This window comes from Grampus griseus (assembly GCF_964374135.1).
Source record: "Grampus griseus genome assembly, chromosome: 1".
NCBI lineage: Eukaryota > Metazoa > Chordata > Mammalia > Artiodactyla > Delphinidae > Grampus > Grampus griseus.
In genome coordinates, this window is record NC_139017.1 from 56,133,804 (window position 1) to 56,150,493 (window position 16,690).

Consider the following 16,690-nt stretch of genomic DNA (forward strand, 5'->3'; position numbering starts at 1 on the left):
GTAAAGTTGCTGCCAGAAAATGTTTGAATTTCCCTACTCTATCTCATCCCGTACCCCCAAATTTATGAATGCTTATTTCTCCAGATGAAGAATTTTTAAAGCCCCCCAAAATAGAAGCAAATGGTGACCTAAAAATATCTCTGCTCATTTATTCATTTTTGGAGCATATATAAGAGTTCTTTGTCATTTCTCCTGATAGACATCCCTCCTGAACATATGCACTTCTCATTCAGCTTCACCTTCAGGACATCTTCATACTCCTGCACTCATCCTTTGGAGAGAAAACCTTCAGTGAGGATACTCCTGTTCATAAAATGGTCATTAAGATGTTAGGGCTTCCCTGGTGGTGCAGTGGTTGAGAGTCCGCCTGCTGATGCAGGGGACACGGGGTCGTGCCCCGGTCCGGGAGGATCCCACATGCCGCGGAGCGGCTGGGCCTGCGCGTCTGGAGCCTGTGCTCCCCAACAGGAGGGGCCACAGCAGTGAGAGGCCCGCGTACCACACACACACAAAAAAATGTTATTATAGTGCTTACTTTGACAGCATATATACTAAAATGGGAACGATACAGAGAAGATTAGCATGGCCCCTGCGTGAGGATGACATGCAAATTTGTGAAGCATTCCATAATTTTTAGACCTATCATAGTGACCATTTCAATATATATGAATATATATAATTACTATGTTGTACACCTGAAAGTAATATGATATTGTATATCAATTATACTTCAATTAAAATGTTATTACATAAACAGTACATCTTTATTAAAGAAAAATAGAAGATACAAGAAGACAAATAGAATAAGCATCCATAATTCTGTCACTGAGAACATTTTGGTATTTTTCTTTTTTTTGTAAGCATTCATGTCTACAGCTATAGAATTTTTAAAAATTTGAGAGGTCAAACTAGACATACTATTTCAGAACTTACTTTATTATTAGTATTATGAATTTCTTCCCATGTATATGCATATAGATATTTTAAATGACTGCACATTTTACAATGTATAGAAGTATCATCACATTCATTAATTAACTCTGGGACATTTTCAGCTTTGTAAACAATACTATTGAAATTATATATCTATCCTTGAGCATTTTTCTGATTATTTCCCCAAAATAAATATTAGAAGTAGAATTTTTACATCAGTTGCTCTGCTCATTTTTGAGATTTTTCTTATATTTTTCCAAAGTGCGTCCCAGAAAAGTCATGGCTTTTATGCTCCCACTTGTCATCTGTGAGACTACATTCTTCTACCCTCAACAACACTGAGCATTATCATTTTTTAAAAAAATTATTTATTTATTTTTGGCTGTGTTGGGTCTTCATTGCTGTGCGCAGGCTTTCTCTAGTTGCGGCGAGCGGGGGCTACTCTTTGTTGCAGTGCACGGGCTTCTCATTGCAGTGGCTCCTCTTGTTGCTGAGCACAGGCTCTAGGCTCGCGGGCTCAGTAGTTGTAGCGCATGGGCTTAGTTGCTCCGCCGGCACGTGGGATCTTCCCAGACCAGGGCTCGAACCTGTGTCCCCTGCATTGGCAGGCTGATTCTTAACCACTGCATCACCAGGGATGTCCCTGAGCACTATCATTTTTAAAAATTTTTGTTAATTTGATAAAGAGATTATCTCATTTCTTCTTTTTAAAACTATCTGCTCCTATCAAGATGCCCATTTTCCTCAACGTGAATGTATGATATTAATCACTTCATTCTGTCATGAAATGCAAAGAAGTAAACTAAAATTCTGAAAATGTATCATCCCCTCCAAGAACTGTCATTATTTCTTTTGTCACCATCACCCAGTTATTTAATTTTCACAAATTACTTCCTCCCTGAAATAGCTTTTTAGTTGACTTTCACTCTTTGATTCCCTTCTCAAGTCCTTAGATTTTTAAAATTTATTTTCTCTTATCCTATGAAGTACACTATTTTAAATACAGGCACTTAGGAGTTTATACCTTGTACAGGAAGAAGTCAAGCATGTAGTACCAAAATGCAATTAACCTAATCCATTTTCTCTTTAGGTTAAAAGTATTGTCTCCCTTTCAAAAAGAAAGAACATCTTTTGTCTTTTTCTTCTATTTGAGGACCATATAAACTATTAAGTAAAATAGTTACAATGCTGGTATTTGTCATAAGGTGGGAGTTTAGAGGAAGTATAATCAGTATCTTTGGGCCTCCCTGGTGGCGCAGTGGTTGGGAGTCCACCTGCCGATGCAGGGGACACGGGTTTGTGCCCCGGTCCGGGAGGATCCCACATGCCGCGGAGCGGCTGGGCCCGTGGGCCGTGGCCGCTGAGTCTGCGCGTCCAGAGCCTGTGCTCCGCAGCGGGAGGGTCCCCAACAGTGAGAGGACCGCGTACCGCAAAAAAAAAAAAAAAAAAAAAAAAAAAAATCAGTATCTTTGCAGCAGTATTTGCTGGCTGTTTCTCAACTACTTCGCTGATTTTGCTGACCCTCACATCCACTATTGCCTCAAAATCTATCATCACCCACTTCTAAAGCCTACCTGGTAGGCGTTGCTGGCGGCTGTTAATATCTGTCACACCAGAGAGAGGAGAATGGGCGAGAAACTCTTCAGGGGATCTTAGTTGGCTTCTATATGTTAGCTCTATTTTTAACTCTCTGCAATCAACGTTGATGACATTAGACATTTGCTTAATCTCAGTGCTGTCAGTCACCTTTTCTTTGGCTTATTCCTCTCACACCTTAGAGCCTTCCCCCAAACTACACCCTACGCTCAGAGTGACCATATGCTCTCTTTTTCTGGAGAGTCCCAATTTCAAATATTCTGTCGTATTGCCAAATCAGATGTCAGACCATATGCTTCATATTTTCTTTGGGGAAATATATTCACCTATCTATGCATCAGTTCCCTAAAAACTCTGCTCATCAGGATTTCTATTGGTTTTGCCAGACAGTTTATGGGAAATGTTATTAATCCAAAATGCAGCTCAGATGTCTTCTCCTATGGGAAGCATTCCTTCAGAGCCTTCCTTCCTTAGATGTCGCTCATATGTGCTCCCAGAGCTGTCTAGTCTTCCCTCTGTAGGGCACACCCCAAACTTCAGATTTCCCTCACCCACTCATTAGAATCGCCTTCCTTGGTATATTTGGGAAAATGAAGGGTAAGAGGTGTTGCATCACATGTATTACGGATTTACCCACATGCTCTCTGCTGCTCAGAAAGGCATTCTCTGTCCTATTAGAAAACACTCTTCATTTTTCTGCTGCTAATGGATTGTTTTAATCATAGATTAGAGCCCACAGCCTCCTTCCCCCTCCTGATAGTCTGTGGATCTGAGCATCTCCTAGCAGCACATTTCCCCACCTTGCGTGTTTCAATCTAGAATAACACCATGGAAAAGGCCTGGGGGTTTCGGGTACACTTTCTACTCTAAGTCCAGCTGCATAGTCTAGGATCTAGAAAGAACTTTGGTATTCTAAGGAGTTAGGAGACAATCATCAGTTAAAGCACACATACACACATTGATCTCCCAAGGACAAATGTCAATTTCCAGAGCAGAATTAAATAAAATTCTAGAAAATGCAAACTAATCCTATATGACCGAAAGCAAATTAGAGGTTGATTAGGGCAGAGGTGGACAGGGAGAGGCAGGAGGGAGGGCTTAAAAAGCGGCAATGAGAAAATTTAGGGTGGGGCTTCCCTGGTGGCGCAGTGGTTTAGAATCCACCTGCCAATGCCGGGGACACGGGTTCAAGCCCTGGTCCAGGAAGATCCCACATACCGCGGAGCAACCAAGCCTGTGCGCCACAACTACTGAGCCTGCCCTCTAGAGACTGCGAGCCACAACTACTGAGCCCACAACTACTGAAGGCTGCTCACCTGGAGCCTGTGCTCCGCAACAAGAGAAGCCACTGCAATGAGAAGCCCGTGCATCTCAAAGAAGGGTAGCCTAGCCCCTGCTTGCCACAACTAGAGAAAGCCTGTGCACAGCAACGAAGACCCAACACAGCCAAAAATAAATAAATAAAATAAATACATTTATTAAAAATATATATATTAAAAAAAGAAAATTTGGGGTGATGGATATGTTCATTATTTTGATCATGGTAATAGTTTAACAGGTAATAGTTTCATATATACATATGTCAAGAGGTATCAAATTGTACACTTTAAACATGTACAATTCATTCTACATCATTTCAATCTTAATAAAGCTGTTAAATTTTGGAGGAAAAAGAGTTAAAGGAGGCTGTCTCCCTGTCCTCACAAAGGCCTAAAAGTCTTTCTTCCCCATAGGTGAAGGGTAAGGCATGTGGCTTTCAATTCAGGTAGCCAGGCTTGGGCCAGGTACCTGGCCTAGCCTTCTGATGATGCCCTGGATCTCTTCAGAGGAACTTTTTTGGGGCCAGCTGAAATTCTTCACTGTGTCTTTAAGTGGAGTTGCCTCTTACTCCTCCTTCCTAGATCCTCATTTGCTATTCTGAAAGCAAAGATAAGAATGGATGGGTTGAGGCTTCTGGCCCCGGGCAGATGAGGAAAAAAATTTATCAATTGATTACACTGAATAGAGTCTATATACTTTAAGATTGAAATTGTTATTTTCATTTGTTTGATAAGCATTTACTGAGCACCCACTAAATGCAAGATGTTGTGGACATATTTATTGAGCAAGTTCCCCACACCTTGAATGTGGGCCTTGTGATTTACTGTGACCATTACAATGTGGTGGAAGTAATATTGTGTGCCAGTTCTTAGCCTAGGCCTTAAGAGCCCTTGTATGCCTCTACTTTCATTCTTACAATCTTGACAGTCCATGGGCTGAGCCCAGGCTAGTCTGCCAGAGGATGAGAGACATATGGCTCAGTCCCGCCACCCGCCCAGCTGACAGCTTGCTAAGCCCCAGAAGCAGGACCTTTTAGCTGCCAGGCTCTTGACTGCAGATGCGTGAATGAGTCAGACTGAACCAGAAGAGCTACACATGTAATCCCAGCCCAGATTGCTGACCCATAAAACCGTGAGTTAAAGAAATGGTTGTTTTAAGTCTTACACACGCACACACACACACACACACACACACACACACACACACTTCCTATTCTTACCGTTAGTGCTTGAGTGACTTAGTCAAATTATTTAACCTGATTGCGCCTCCGTTTCTTCATTTTTAAAATGACTATAAAACATACCTGGCTCATGGGGTTGTCGTATTATTAAATGAGATAGCATTTGTAAAGTGCCTTACCTAGTGCTGGGCACGTAGTATGTATTCAGAATATGGTAGTAGTGATTTTTTTTCCTTTTTTTTTTTTGGCAATGATTTTCCAAGTCAGGACCCATATCTTACTCATCTCAGGGTCTTCTTCATAAAAGGAACTCAGTAAATGTGACTATTTGGGGGAACTATAGTAAATTCAATGAGTATTCTGACTATAATCTTCTTAAGATAGTACCATATATTTACCTAAAAGGCAGGAAGAAATCATCACCTCTATCACTGTGATTTTAAAAGCAAACAAACAAACAAAAAATCTTAGTTGTCTTCATTTCCTTGAAACTCAGGATTGATACTGTATTGCTCACTCCTTATCTTCTTGACCCTATCAGCAGCATTCAGTTCCAGCTGATAATTCCTTCTCCTTGAAACACTATCTTCATTTGGCTCCCTGTACACCCGCACTTAATCTGATTTCCCTTCTACTCCACCAGCCACTCATCTGCAGTTTCCTTTGAGAGTTCGTCCTTATCTCTTAAGCCTCTAAATGTTGAGCTGCTCTAGGGATCAGTCCTTGATTCTTTTCTCCATTTCTATTCCCTCTTGTGATGATCTCTTTTAGCCTATGGCTTTAAATATTGTCCCTCTATACTGGCGATCCCAAATTTATATATCTGTTTCAGGCTTCTCTCCTGAACTTCAGTCTCATAAATCCAACTTTGTATATCTAAGTGCCTACTTGACATCTGTATTTGGTTATTTAATAGGCACCTGGAACTTTATGCATCCAAAAATTAACTCCTGATTCTGTCCCCTTCTATTTCCTCCTAAAATTTTTCCTATCTCAGTATGCAACAACTCCATCTTTCTAGTCTTCTCTACTGTTAGAACATAAAATGCAATTCTCCTGGGGTATTTCCCAACGTTCTGCTTCATATTACGCATAGCAGCCAGGGGTGAAGAAGGGGAGATGAATTGTGACAGTTACAACAATTCTCAGAAGTTGTCAATCTCAGCTTGAGCCCATTCGTGATCCTCTGCCTCTGCAGCAAAATTCCCCAGTCCTGGGCTTCCCTGGTGGCGCAGTGGTTGAGAGTCTGCCTGCTGATGCAGGGGACACCGGTTCGTGCCCCGGTCCAGGAAGATCCCACATGCCGCGGAGCGGCTGGGCCCGTGAGCCATGGCCGCAGACCCTGCGCTTCCGGAGCCTGTGCTCTGCAACGGGAGAGGCCACAACAATGAGAAGCCCATATACCGCAAAAAAAAAAAAAAAAAAAAAAAGAAATTCCCCAGTCCTACTTTGCTTTTCCTTCTGGTCATTCTAGGTGTCAGGACAGATACTATGATAAACTGATTAGTTTTAAGGTGATATTTTTCAACAAGGTTTGTGTCATTAAAAATCTTCCTCTTTATTAGTGGGTTTCCCTGCTGGTACCTTATAACAAGCCACTTTTCCTTGCTGAATTATTCCAAGATAATATGTACATATTAACAGAAACCTTCAGTGTCTTTAATTCAAAGTATAAACATTAGCCACCATAGCATGACCAGTTGAGAATATATTATCGGGCAAGATAGTTTTTGGTACCAGTCAAAAATATTGTACTTGGCCATCTACTTATATTTCTCATAAACAAATTCCCCCTCTACATGGAGGCTAGTTCTGGCTCAAAAGTATCATTTTAACATTATTCTATCTTCTTTCCTTCTTAAGAGTTTCATATGCAAGGAGCCTAATTCTTTTTCTGGAAGAGTATTCCTGAATGAAATGTAGTCTCTTCCCTTTTTCATAGATTTATCTAGAGTCTGGAAGATTACTCAAAAGAGGGGTTAATCTGCATGGGTTGGCTTACATTACATAAAATTTCAAAATTACTTTCCATCCACTTTCTTATTAATTCCATTACTATCCTAATTCTAATACTATTTTATCCCAATTCTATTACTATTATTACCACCACTGCCTTTCATCCCTGCCATGAGCTGGGACCACATCCTTCCAAACCGATTATTGGTATAGCTTCCTAACAGATTCTCTGACTCCCTATTCTTTGCTCTGATTCATTATGCATTCCTCTATTAAAAGAAACAAACCCTGATTATCGAATCTGGACTACTTTTTCTTCCTTTAATCCTTTCTCTTTTGCTTTGTATAAGACTTTACAATTTTCAAGGAGTTTTCATATTTATTATATTGCTTAATTCTTAAAATGGCCCTGTAAAGTATTATTAATCCTCCTTTAACAGACAAGGCAGCAACACATGTAGAGAGTAACTATTAGCTAAGAAAATCACATGGGCAATGTATATGAGATCCACAATTCAAACCCAGATCTTTTTTTAAATTATAGTTGATGTACAATATCTTATAAGTTACAGGTGTATTATATAATGATTCACAATTTTTAAAGGTTATACTTCATTTATAGTTATTATAAAATATTGACTATATTCCCTGCACTGTACACATACTCCCGGATCTCCTTGTTCCAACTTGAGCATTTTTAAAAATAGAGACGCTTTTTTATTTGACCCAAACTGAATCATTCAAATTCTCCATACCGGGAAATTGGAAATGGTTTACAGAGACTCTGATAAGTTATTGGAAACTAGTGCTAGGAGCTAGGGTGGGCTTTTTCCTATATACATATTCTGGCGTTTACTTCTTGGAGGATCCAAACTGACACACCAGGGTGCAGAGAAAGAGAAAAGAAATAGACAATGAAATATAGGAATGAAGGAAAGAATAACCTTGGTTCTTAACTTCCTGCTTCCTGGTTCCACACACTTGTGTGGCCCAGATACATTTGCTACCCATTCTTAAATCTGTGAGAAATTTCTTTTTAAGCAAATTCTGATTTAAACATTATCAAGTGGATTTTTGCTCTTGCTGCCAAATGATATCTAAAACATGTTATTCTTGGGAGTTTCCTGGTGGTCTAAGTGGTTAGGATTTGGTGCTTTCACTGTCGAGGCCCGGGTTCAATCCCTGGTCAGGGAACTGAGAACCTGCAAGCCACGTGGTGTGGTCAAAAAGAAAACAAATAAACAAAAAACAATAAACCACTAAATCTTAAAAAAAAAAAGTTATTCTTTCCACCCATTTTTTCCCTTCTTACCTCCATGTCTTTGTTCATGACATGCCTTCTGCCTGGAAACTTTCTTATTCTATTCTCTTTCTTTCAAAATTCTGCCATCCTTCAAGTCCCAGTTGAAATACCATGTCTCTATGTCTTCCTTAATGACTTCTTTGTTCATTCCTGGAAGGAACAATTGCTCTGTGTAACTATAGATTCAATTTATATCAACAGTATAATACTCATCATAAACTGCTTTATAGAATTATTTGTGTGTATGTCTCATCTGGCCTACTGATGAGGAAACCTCTTGAGCGTAGAAAGCATAGCGTATTAATTTTTTTGTCCCCCCACTGAGCCTACACAAGGCAGTTATTCAAGTATTTGTAAGAGGATATACAATGAATGGATATACAAAGACCTTGACCCATGCAGTTCTAAAAGGGACTGAGGCCTAAGGTACATCTGGATGTCAAAAGTGGAGCCATCTGTGATATACACCTAACTATTCTCACAAAGTCAGTACCAATGGATTTTCCTATTGGCTTATACTATGTTTGGAGTGAGATAATAAAATTACTGACCTAATAGCTATTTAAACTGTTGGTGCCTCAAGACAGAACAGAGGTGAGATGAGTCAAAACGGTTAATAGCCTCCTAGATGCAAAGGGAAAAATTTAGCCCAGAATTTCCTAAACTGCGTTCAGTTCTGAGATAAGAAACAATAGCCATTTATTATAGAGCTTATGGTTGTATAGTGAAAATATTGATGATGACAGTAATATTGATTTCTGAATTTATTTAGTATTTGTGTCAATAATTCCTGCACACAGGGGCTTCCCTGGTGGCGCAGTGGTTGAGAGTCCGCCTGCCAATGCAGGGGACACTGGTTTGTGCCCCGGTCCGGGAGGATCCCACATGCCGCGGGGCGGCTGGGCCCGTGAGCCATGGCCGCTGGGCCTGCGCGTCCGGAGCCTGTGCTCCGCAACGGGAGAGGCCACAACAGTGAGAGGCCCGCGTACTGCAAAAAAAAAATAATAATAATAATAATAATTCCTGCACACAGAAACAATATTAACTCCAAATGTGACTGGCAATTATGGTTAAGAAGATAATATTTTATCTATCACTACACATATACATATGTCACTGTGGTGAAACTACTTTATAACTATTAAATTTTTATTACAATGCATTTTTAATTAAAAATTTATTTTTTATTTTTTGGTCTTGCCACACAGCATGCAGGATCTCAGTTCCCCGACCAGGGATCGAACCTGCTCCCCCGCATTGGAATTGCGGAGTCTTAACCATTGGACTGCTGGGGAAGTCCCTAAAATGCATTTTTAAACATTATATGGCTAATATATATATATATATATATATATTTTTTTTTTTTTTTTTTGCGGTACGCGGGCCTCTCACTGTTGCGGCCTCTCCCGTTGCAGAGCACAGGCTCCGGGCCCAGCCGCTCCGCGGCATATGGGATCTTCCTGGACCAGGGCACGAACCCGTGTCCCCTGCATCGGCAGGCGGACTCTCAACCACTGCGCCACCAGGGAAGCCCTATATGGCTAATACTTTTTAAACTCTTTCATGAGATGGTTTGTACTGTGAGCAGTCATAGCTCACACCCTCAACACGCTTGCCCTTCTCTCCTTTGGTATTTACTTGGCAAAACTCTAAGCCTGCTGTAATACAACTTCCCACCTCCTCAGTGCCTGCACCTAATCAGCTAGAGAAAAAAAAGTCATCATGCTGACTGGACTCACTTTAAAATTATGACCTCAAGTTTCAAGTGGATTCTCAGTGTTACCCAGCCATTCTTTACATTTCCCTAGTCATTTGTTTCTCCCATTCTTCCAGATGACGCCATTCCCCTCAAGAATCTTCCTCCCTTCTCCCTCTCAGCTGATGACCTTGCTTTTTATTTCTGAGAAAAAAGCAGCAGTCAGAAGGGAGCTTCTGACTGCTTTCACAGCTTCTCACCACTAATTCCACCCACCTACTTGCATTTCATCTTCCCTCCTATTATGAAGGCTGAACTGTTCCTGTTTCTGTTTGAATCCAAACTCTCCTCTTGTGCTCTGGGTCCTACCTCCTTTTGCCCATTCAAGACCTTTGCTCTTAAAATTATCCCATCTCTTTCCTGTATCAATTTTTCCCTCCCTGTAGGATCATTAACACTAACATACAACTATATTTAATATCTCTTAATTAATAAAAGAAACCCTCTCGATCTCACAACCCTCTTTAGACACTCCCCCATTTCTTTACTCCTCTTTACAGAAAAACTCAGAAGAATTTTTCATATGTGCTGTCCCATATCATTAACTCTCATTCTATCTTGAATTTACTCCAATTACATTTTTTCCCCTCACCATTTCACTGGTAGTACTCTCATCAAATATACCTTTGCTCTCCATATCACTAAACCCAATGATAAAATCTTCTTCATTATGCTTCACCTTTTAGTAGTATTCAATGCAGTTGACCTTTTTGGAACATATTCTACTTTGGCTTCCAAGAAACTTCTCTCTCCTGGTTTTACCCCATCTCTGGATCCTTCTTCGCACTGTACTTTTTTTGTTCCTCCTCATTATTTTGACAAGTAAATGTCAAAGTTGGAGTTTCCCCAAGGCTCAGTTCTCCTCTATCCTCATTTCCTAGGAGATCTAACCAGTTTTGCGGCTTTGCAAACTATATATATGACTTTTCCTCTTTCTTTTACTTCCTTTTCCTTCCCAAAGCCATTAGGTAGGATAGAGCAAGGCTGGCATTGGGTCTGAGTTGGGAAGAATCAGAGAGCTCAGAGAGGAGTTTGGGGGCCATATGTGAAAGGAGGTGCCTATATAAGAGGACTGTCTAGTATGGATAGTCATAGACTGATTGAAGTGAGGAGGGCACCCATGCAGAGGGGCAGCCTGAAATGGGCTATTAGGGATCCACACAGAAAACTGGCCATGCATGAGGAGTCAAAGCCTCAGCAGTATGAGGAGGACATTCATATCGTAGGGGCAGACAAGAGTTGTTGTCAGAGCCTGAATGGGTGAGGAGGATATCTATGTGGAAAAGGGAGTGGTGGTGACTCTGGAAGATGTGTTACTTAACAGGGAGTTGATTACATAAGTAAATACATTAAAAAGTTGGAACCAGGTTTCCCACTATCAGGTGGAAAAAGAGAAAACTAGAATAAACATTGTGGTGTTGGATTATTATTGGAGGTATTTGTGTGAATTCATGATTCTATATCCAGATAGATGATAGACAGATAGCTACACAGACAGATATAAATAGATATAAAATAAATATAGATCTAAAAGTGTATATGTGTTTTTGTACCTCTATAGCTCCTAGCTCTGTCCACTGAAAGGGCCTGAGAGTAACAACACCCCAATACAATTGAGCACATCTATTCCCCAGATTTTGGCTTCTAAATACCATTCTCCACAACTGTAACCAGGCTTCTTGGAGAATTGGCTGATTCCAGTACTGGTGCAGCAAAAGTGCAAGATAAGCTTGGAACATCTTGCTGAGCCAGAAAGCAAAGTGCTCCAGGAATGATGGTGGTGGTGGGGGTTGTATATCACAGAATCCAGCCTGAAAGGTCTCCATGGGCAAATCTGGTCCATTTTGAGCATTAAATTAAATATTGATGGAAATAGATTACAATCCATTACATAAAATAAGAAACCACGAGTCAATATATGGAAAGCTTTGACTAAGAAAGAAGGGGAGGACTTTGAAGTAATATCCCTCAAAAGGCAGAGTTTTAGGGGTGAGTAAAGGTGATTATATTTTATGCTGGTTAGAGAAAAAAGTAATAAGGTAATCATGCCAGAGATACAAGTCTATTATATGCCTGCATGTTTTCTTTTCTTCTTTCTGTTTATCCACTTAGAAAAAAAGAAAAATCTTTAGACAAGAGAAAGTTAAAATATGTAGAAGCAGCAACACATATATCAAGAAGGGCTTTTGATTCTTAAAGAGGTGCTTGATTTTAAAGAGGGCCACCCATGGACATATATACACTACCAAACATAAAATAGATAGCTAGTGGGAAGCAGCCGCATAGCACAGGGAGATCAGCTCCGTGCTTTGTGACCACCTAGAGGGGTGGGATAGGGAGGGTGGGAGGGAGGGAGACGCAAGAGGGAAGAGATATGGGAACCTATGTATATGTATAACTGATTCACTTTGTTATAAAGCAGAAACTAACACACCATTGTAAAGCAATTATACTCCAATAAAGATGTAAAAAAATAATAAAATAAAGAGGGCCACCAAATATGTATTCTGAAAGATTTTTTTACTCTGAGAGGAAGAATTTAGGATTTGTTAGAGGAAGGTTTCTTAGTTCTGAAAGTATTCATGGTGGAGTGGGGAAGAGGATGTAGGAATTCAAAGAAACTACTGATAAGTTACTGATCAGAGAGAAAAATACCAAATTTTACTTTGAATATAAGTGACCACTTTGTGATTGTTATCACCAGCTTATATTCCTGTGCTTCTAATAAAGGATTTTATTTTTTAAAACATAATTTTTTTGGAAAATATGCTAGTTTTCTCTTGGTTAAACAAGTATCTGAAAAACCTGGTTCTTTGAATCCTGAAGCTGTAACAAATGTAACAGGAAGTTGCATAGGAAATTGTGACTGAAGCACTCCAACGCAACAGGTGTGATTTTTCAGAGTGAAGTACCAGACCACCAAGTAGAAATTTCAAAGAAATTTCCACTGATTAGATGGTTCTTAAAAACCACGAGGGTCAGACAGCTGGATACTGAGACTGCATTTGCAAAGAGGCGTTCTTTAGAGAAGGCCATGCTGTGCATCCTAAGCCCTCTCACAAAGGTAAAGGAGGAGAGGGTGCTTGCCCTTTCACTTCTAGCCTAGTGAGTGTGGAATCTTACAGGATTATTCAGAGAACCGTGGTGGGAAGGAAGGAGAATAAAGGACTGAGGTCTGACTACCCCCCACCCCGCCCCGGGAAAATCTAGATGTCCAGAAAGAGATGGCCTGGCAGGTTCTTTGTTATTGGAGAAGATATACCCAATAGTACTGGGACCAGTAAGCTCTCTTAGAGTTTGTCAGGACAAAGGATGCATAAAGCTTCCCACAGAGCAGATGTGGGCCACGCAAGGGAGAAAGAATCAGTCCAGAGATCTTTTTGACTACTGTCCAAGAAGAACTGACCAAAACGTCAGTTGGGCTCTAACAGAAAGAACAGAATGGTGTGGATGTTCAAGAAATCTGAGGATAAGGGAAAAGTGGCAGCAAGAAGAATAGAATATATGCCCGTGTCAGGAGTTATTGGAGGAGCTGTGGCTTGATTGGTCAAGCATGTGAACCCCTGAAGATAAATAATCAGTTTTGAACATCTGTGAGTCCCAAAGAATACAAAGTCATCATACTATAATGCCAGCCAATTAAGACATTTCTGCTCCCTTTTCCCTATTCGTTTCCTGTACTCCAACCCAGAGAGTCAGTAACAGCAGCTACTGAGTAGGGAAGAAAGCAAGTAGGAAAGAGAGAAGCAGCTGACCACATTCTGTTTCTCTAAGGCTTTCCTTTCTAAATGTCAAATTGAGGCTGAATTTTGTGATTTAAAGTGATTGTAAGGTAAGTGAGCAGAAAAGTCATGAGACTTGCTGGAATTTTCTTCTTAGTGGCAGAGGGTAAAAATCACCCCTCTGAATTAATTTCAAGAGAACAGTTATGTTTTGACTATATCTCACAAGTCACACTAGCTCAATGTAATGAGTACACAGATTTTCCACTGTACGGTTAGTGGAAACCTTTCAGAACTTGCAGGTTCAGGTTTTAGGAGGAAATAAGCACTGCAAACCCAAATTTATAAAATAAAAAATTTACAATTCCTGTATTAGTTTTATTCACCAGTCACTACAGTAGAATCCTGAAATAAATGAATATAGAATATTCAAACCTTATGGAAAAATAAATGTAAAATTTGAATGAGAAAATTCAACCTCCCTAAGGCAGAGAGAAAATTCAGTGTACTTTCAGTAAAAAGAATATCAAACTCAAATCGACATAAAACATGCATTTTAGCCATGGTTATTAAGACAAAATCATTACTGAAATTCTCATCCAACCTTCCTGTATCAGCTATCCTAGGTATAATGGGTCTAAATAAAGAATTTCAATTTTAAAGGAATTACAGTATTATGAAACTATTTTAACTATTCTAAAATCATGTGAATCAATGAAGGAGTATGACCTTAAGATAAGGTTTAAGTATTGTAGCAGTGGTTAGATTTAGGTTCAGATGCAGTGAGTAAAACCAAAAATAAAAAAAATAATAATGGATTTAAAATACAAGGTTTCATTCTGTATAAATGAAGTTTGGAAGTTGTTGTTCCAGGTGGGTTGGAGGTTCTACAAAGTCATCAGTTCATCACTCCTTCCAGTTCATCTAAACTGTTCCCAGTTCATTACTTCACCATTCCTATGGTGTGCATTTGTACTCTCGTTCAAGATGATTGCTAGATTCAACCACCACATCTATGTTCAAGGGAGCAGGAGGGATGAAAGGAGAGGAGCCCATTCCTTTTCTTTGAAGATAATTTCTCAGTTACTTCTCTTTTGCCGGAGTACATAGCTGCAAGGGAGTCCAGGAATTGTAATCTTTTAACTATGCACATTCTAATCTTGAATAAATTTGGGATTTTGTTATTAAGGTGGAAAGAGAAAATGAATGTTAAGGCAAGAAGTTAGGAGTCACTGGCATAGAGACAAATATATTTCTTCTAATAAAGTAGCTAGGTCAAGCATTGATTGCTGATAAATTAGAATTATTAATAGAGATCCTTAATTGTATTGTTGATACAATTTTTAAAAAACGCTTGCTTTCTCTATGCAGAGAACATTTCTGTCACTTGCAACCAAAGAAAGTAATTTATGATAGATTATCAGGAAACTCAGTAACTTGTTATATTACTTAAGTTCTCTGTTTCATTGAGAAGAGAAGCATTTCCAAGACAAATGTATGAATGCATTTTCAATTTTTCATACAATAAACATCTACTAAATGTTTGGGTACTAGGGAAAAAAAGACATGATTTTTGTCTTCAAAGAGATAAAATCTAGTGGAGATAGATAGTCATGAAAAAATTTAAAGGTAAGAAAGTGTTATAGGTGCTGTAAGGAAGTATGTACCAGGTGTTGTGGGGATACAGAAGAGAGAGATATTAGTTCCACAAAAGAGATTGAAGGGTATGTATCCAAAGTAAAGCACAAAGTGACAGTGAAATTAAATTAAAAATTATTATGCAATTTTAAATATACCAAACGGCATAGAGAATAACATAATGAACATCACTCACTCTCCATTTATCTTATGAAATAAGATATTATGAATATGATCACAGGATATACTTTTTATGAAAAATACTCAACTTTGTTATGAAGTTTGAAATTATTAGCAATGATGTATATAGGTATAAATATCATAAACAAATGATCTTCCACTAGAGGTTGTTATTGTCATCAAATCAAAGTATAAAGAGTAGTGAGAATCTTCCTGAAATTGGAGAAGTATTAGAGAAAGTATTGGGAATCTTTTAATATATTCTAAAACAACAGTGTCATTTGATAATTCTCAATTACTTTAATGTTAGACTCTCATAGAACTTTGACATAAATCTTTTTTTCAAATTTGCAGCTTATTTTTTAACGTGGCAAAGGGAAAGGGACTAAAATAATGTCGTGGGGGAGGGCTGGGAGGTGGTGGAGAGGGTGGACTTCCCATGAAAGTATTTGTAATTTTTGAAGTTGCTTAGAACATATGTATGTAAGGAATAAATACAAAACACATGTATTTAAGGAATATTTCTGGGACTTCCCTGGCAGTCCAGTGGTTAGGACTCCATGCTTCCACTGCCGGGGGCACAGGTTCAATCCCTGGTTGGGGAACTAGGATCCCATGTGACACATGGCCAAAAAAAAAAAAAAAAAAAGAATATTTCTTATATGTCCAAAATCTAAATTCTAGTCCTCTGGCAAGTACTTCAAGGGAACTTGGGGTCACTGCCAAAGCTATGTTTGCATGCCTGGGGTCAGGAGTTCATCAGGGAGCAAGAACTCTGCTAAAATGGCTGACATCACATCAACACAGAGGCAGGCTCCCCTCTTTGTATAGTTTCTTTACACTGTTAAAAAATAGAGTTCCTTTTCAATAGTTTCTTTATATTGTTAAAAAGGAGTTTTTAAAAAAATTGTTAAAAATTAATCAAATTCAGAATAAAATGGCAAAGTCAAAAGTTGGCTGACGAAGACTCTCTACCTTTCCAAAAATATAAACATGCTAGATAATAATGTAAAAAAGTGAAAAAGGTCTTCCCTGGTGGCGCAGTGGTTGAGAGTCTGCCTGCCGATGCAGGGGACGCGGGTTCGTGCCCCGGTCCAGGAAGATCC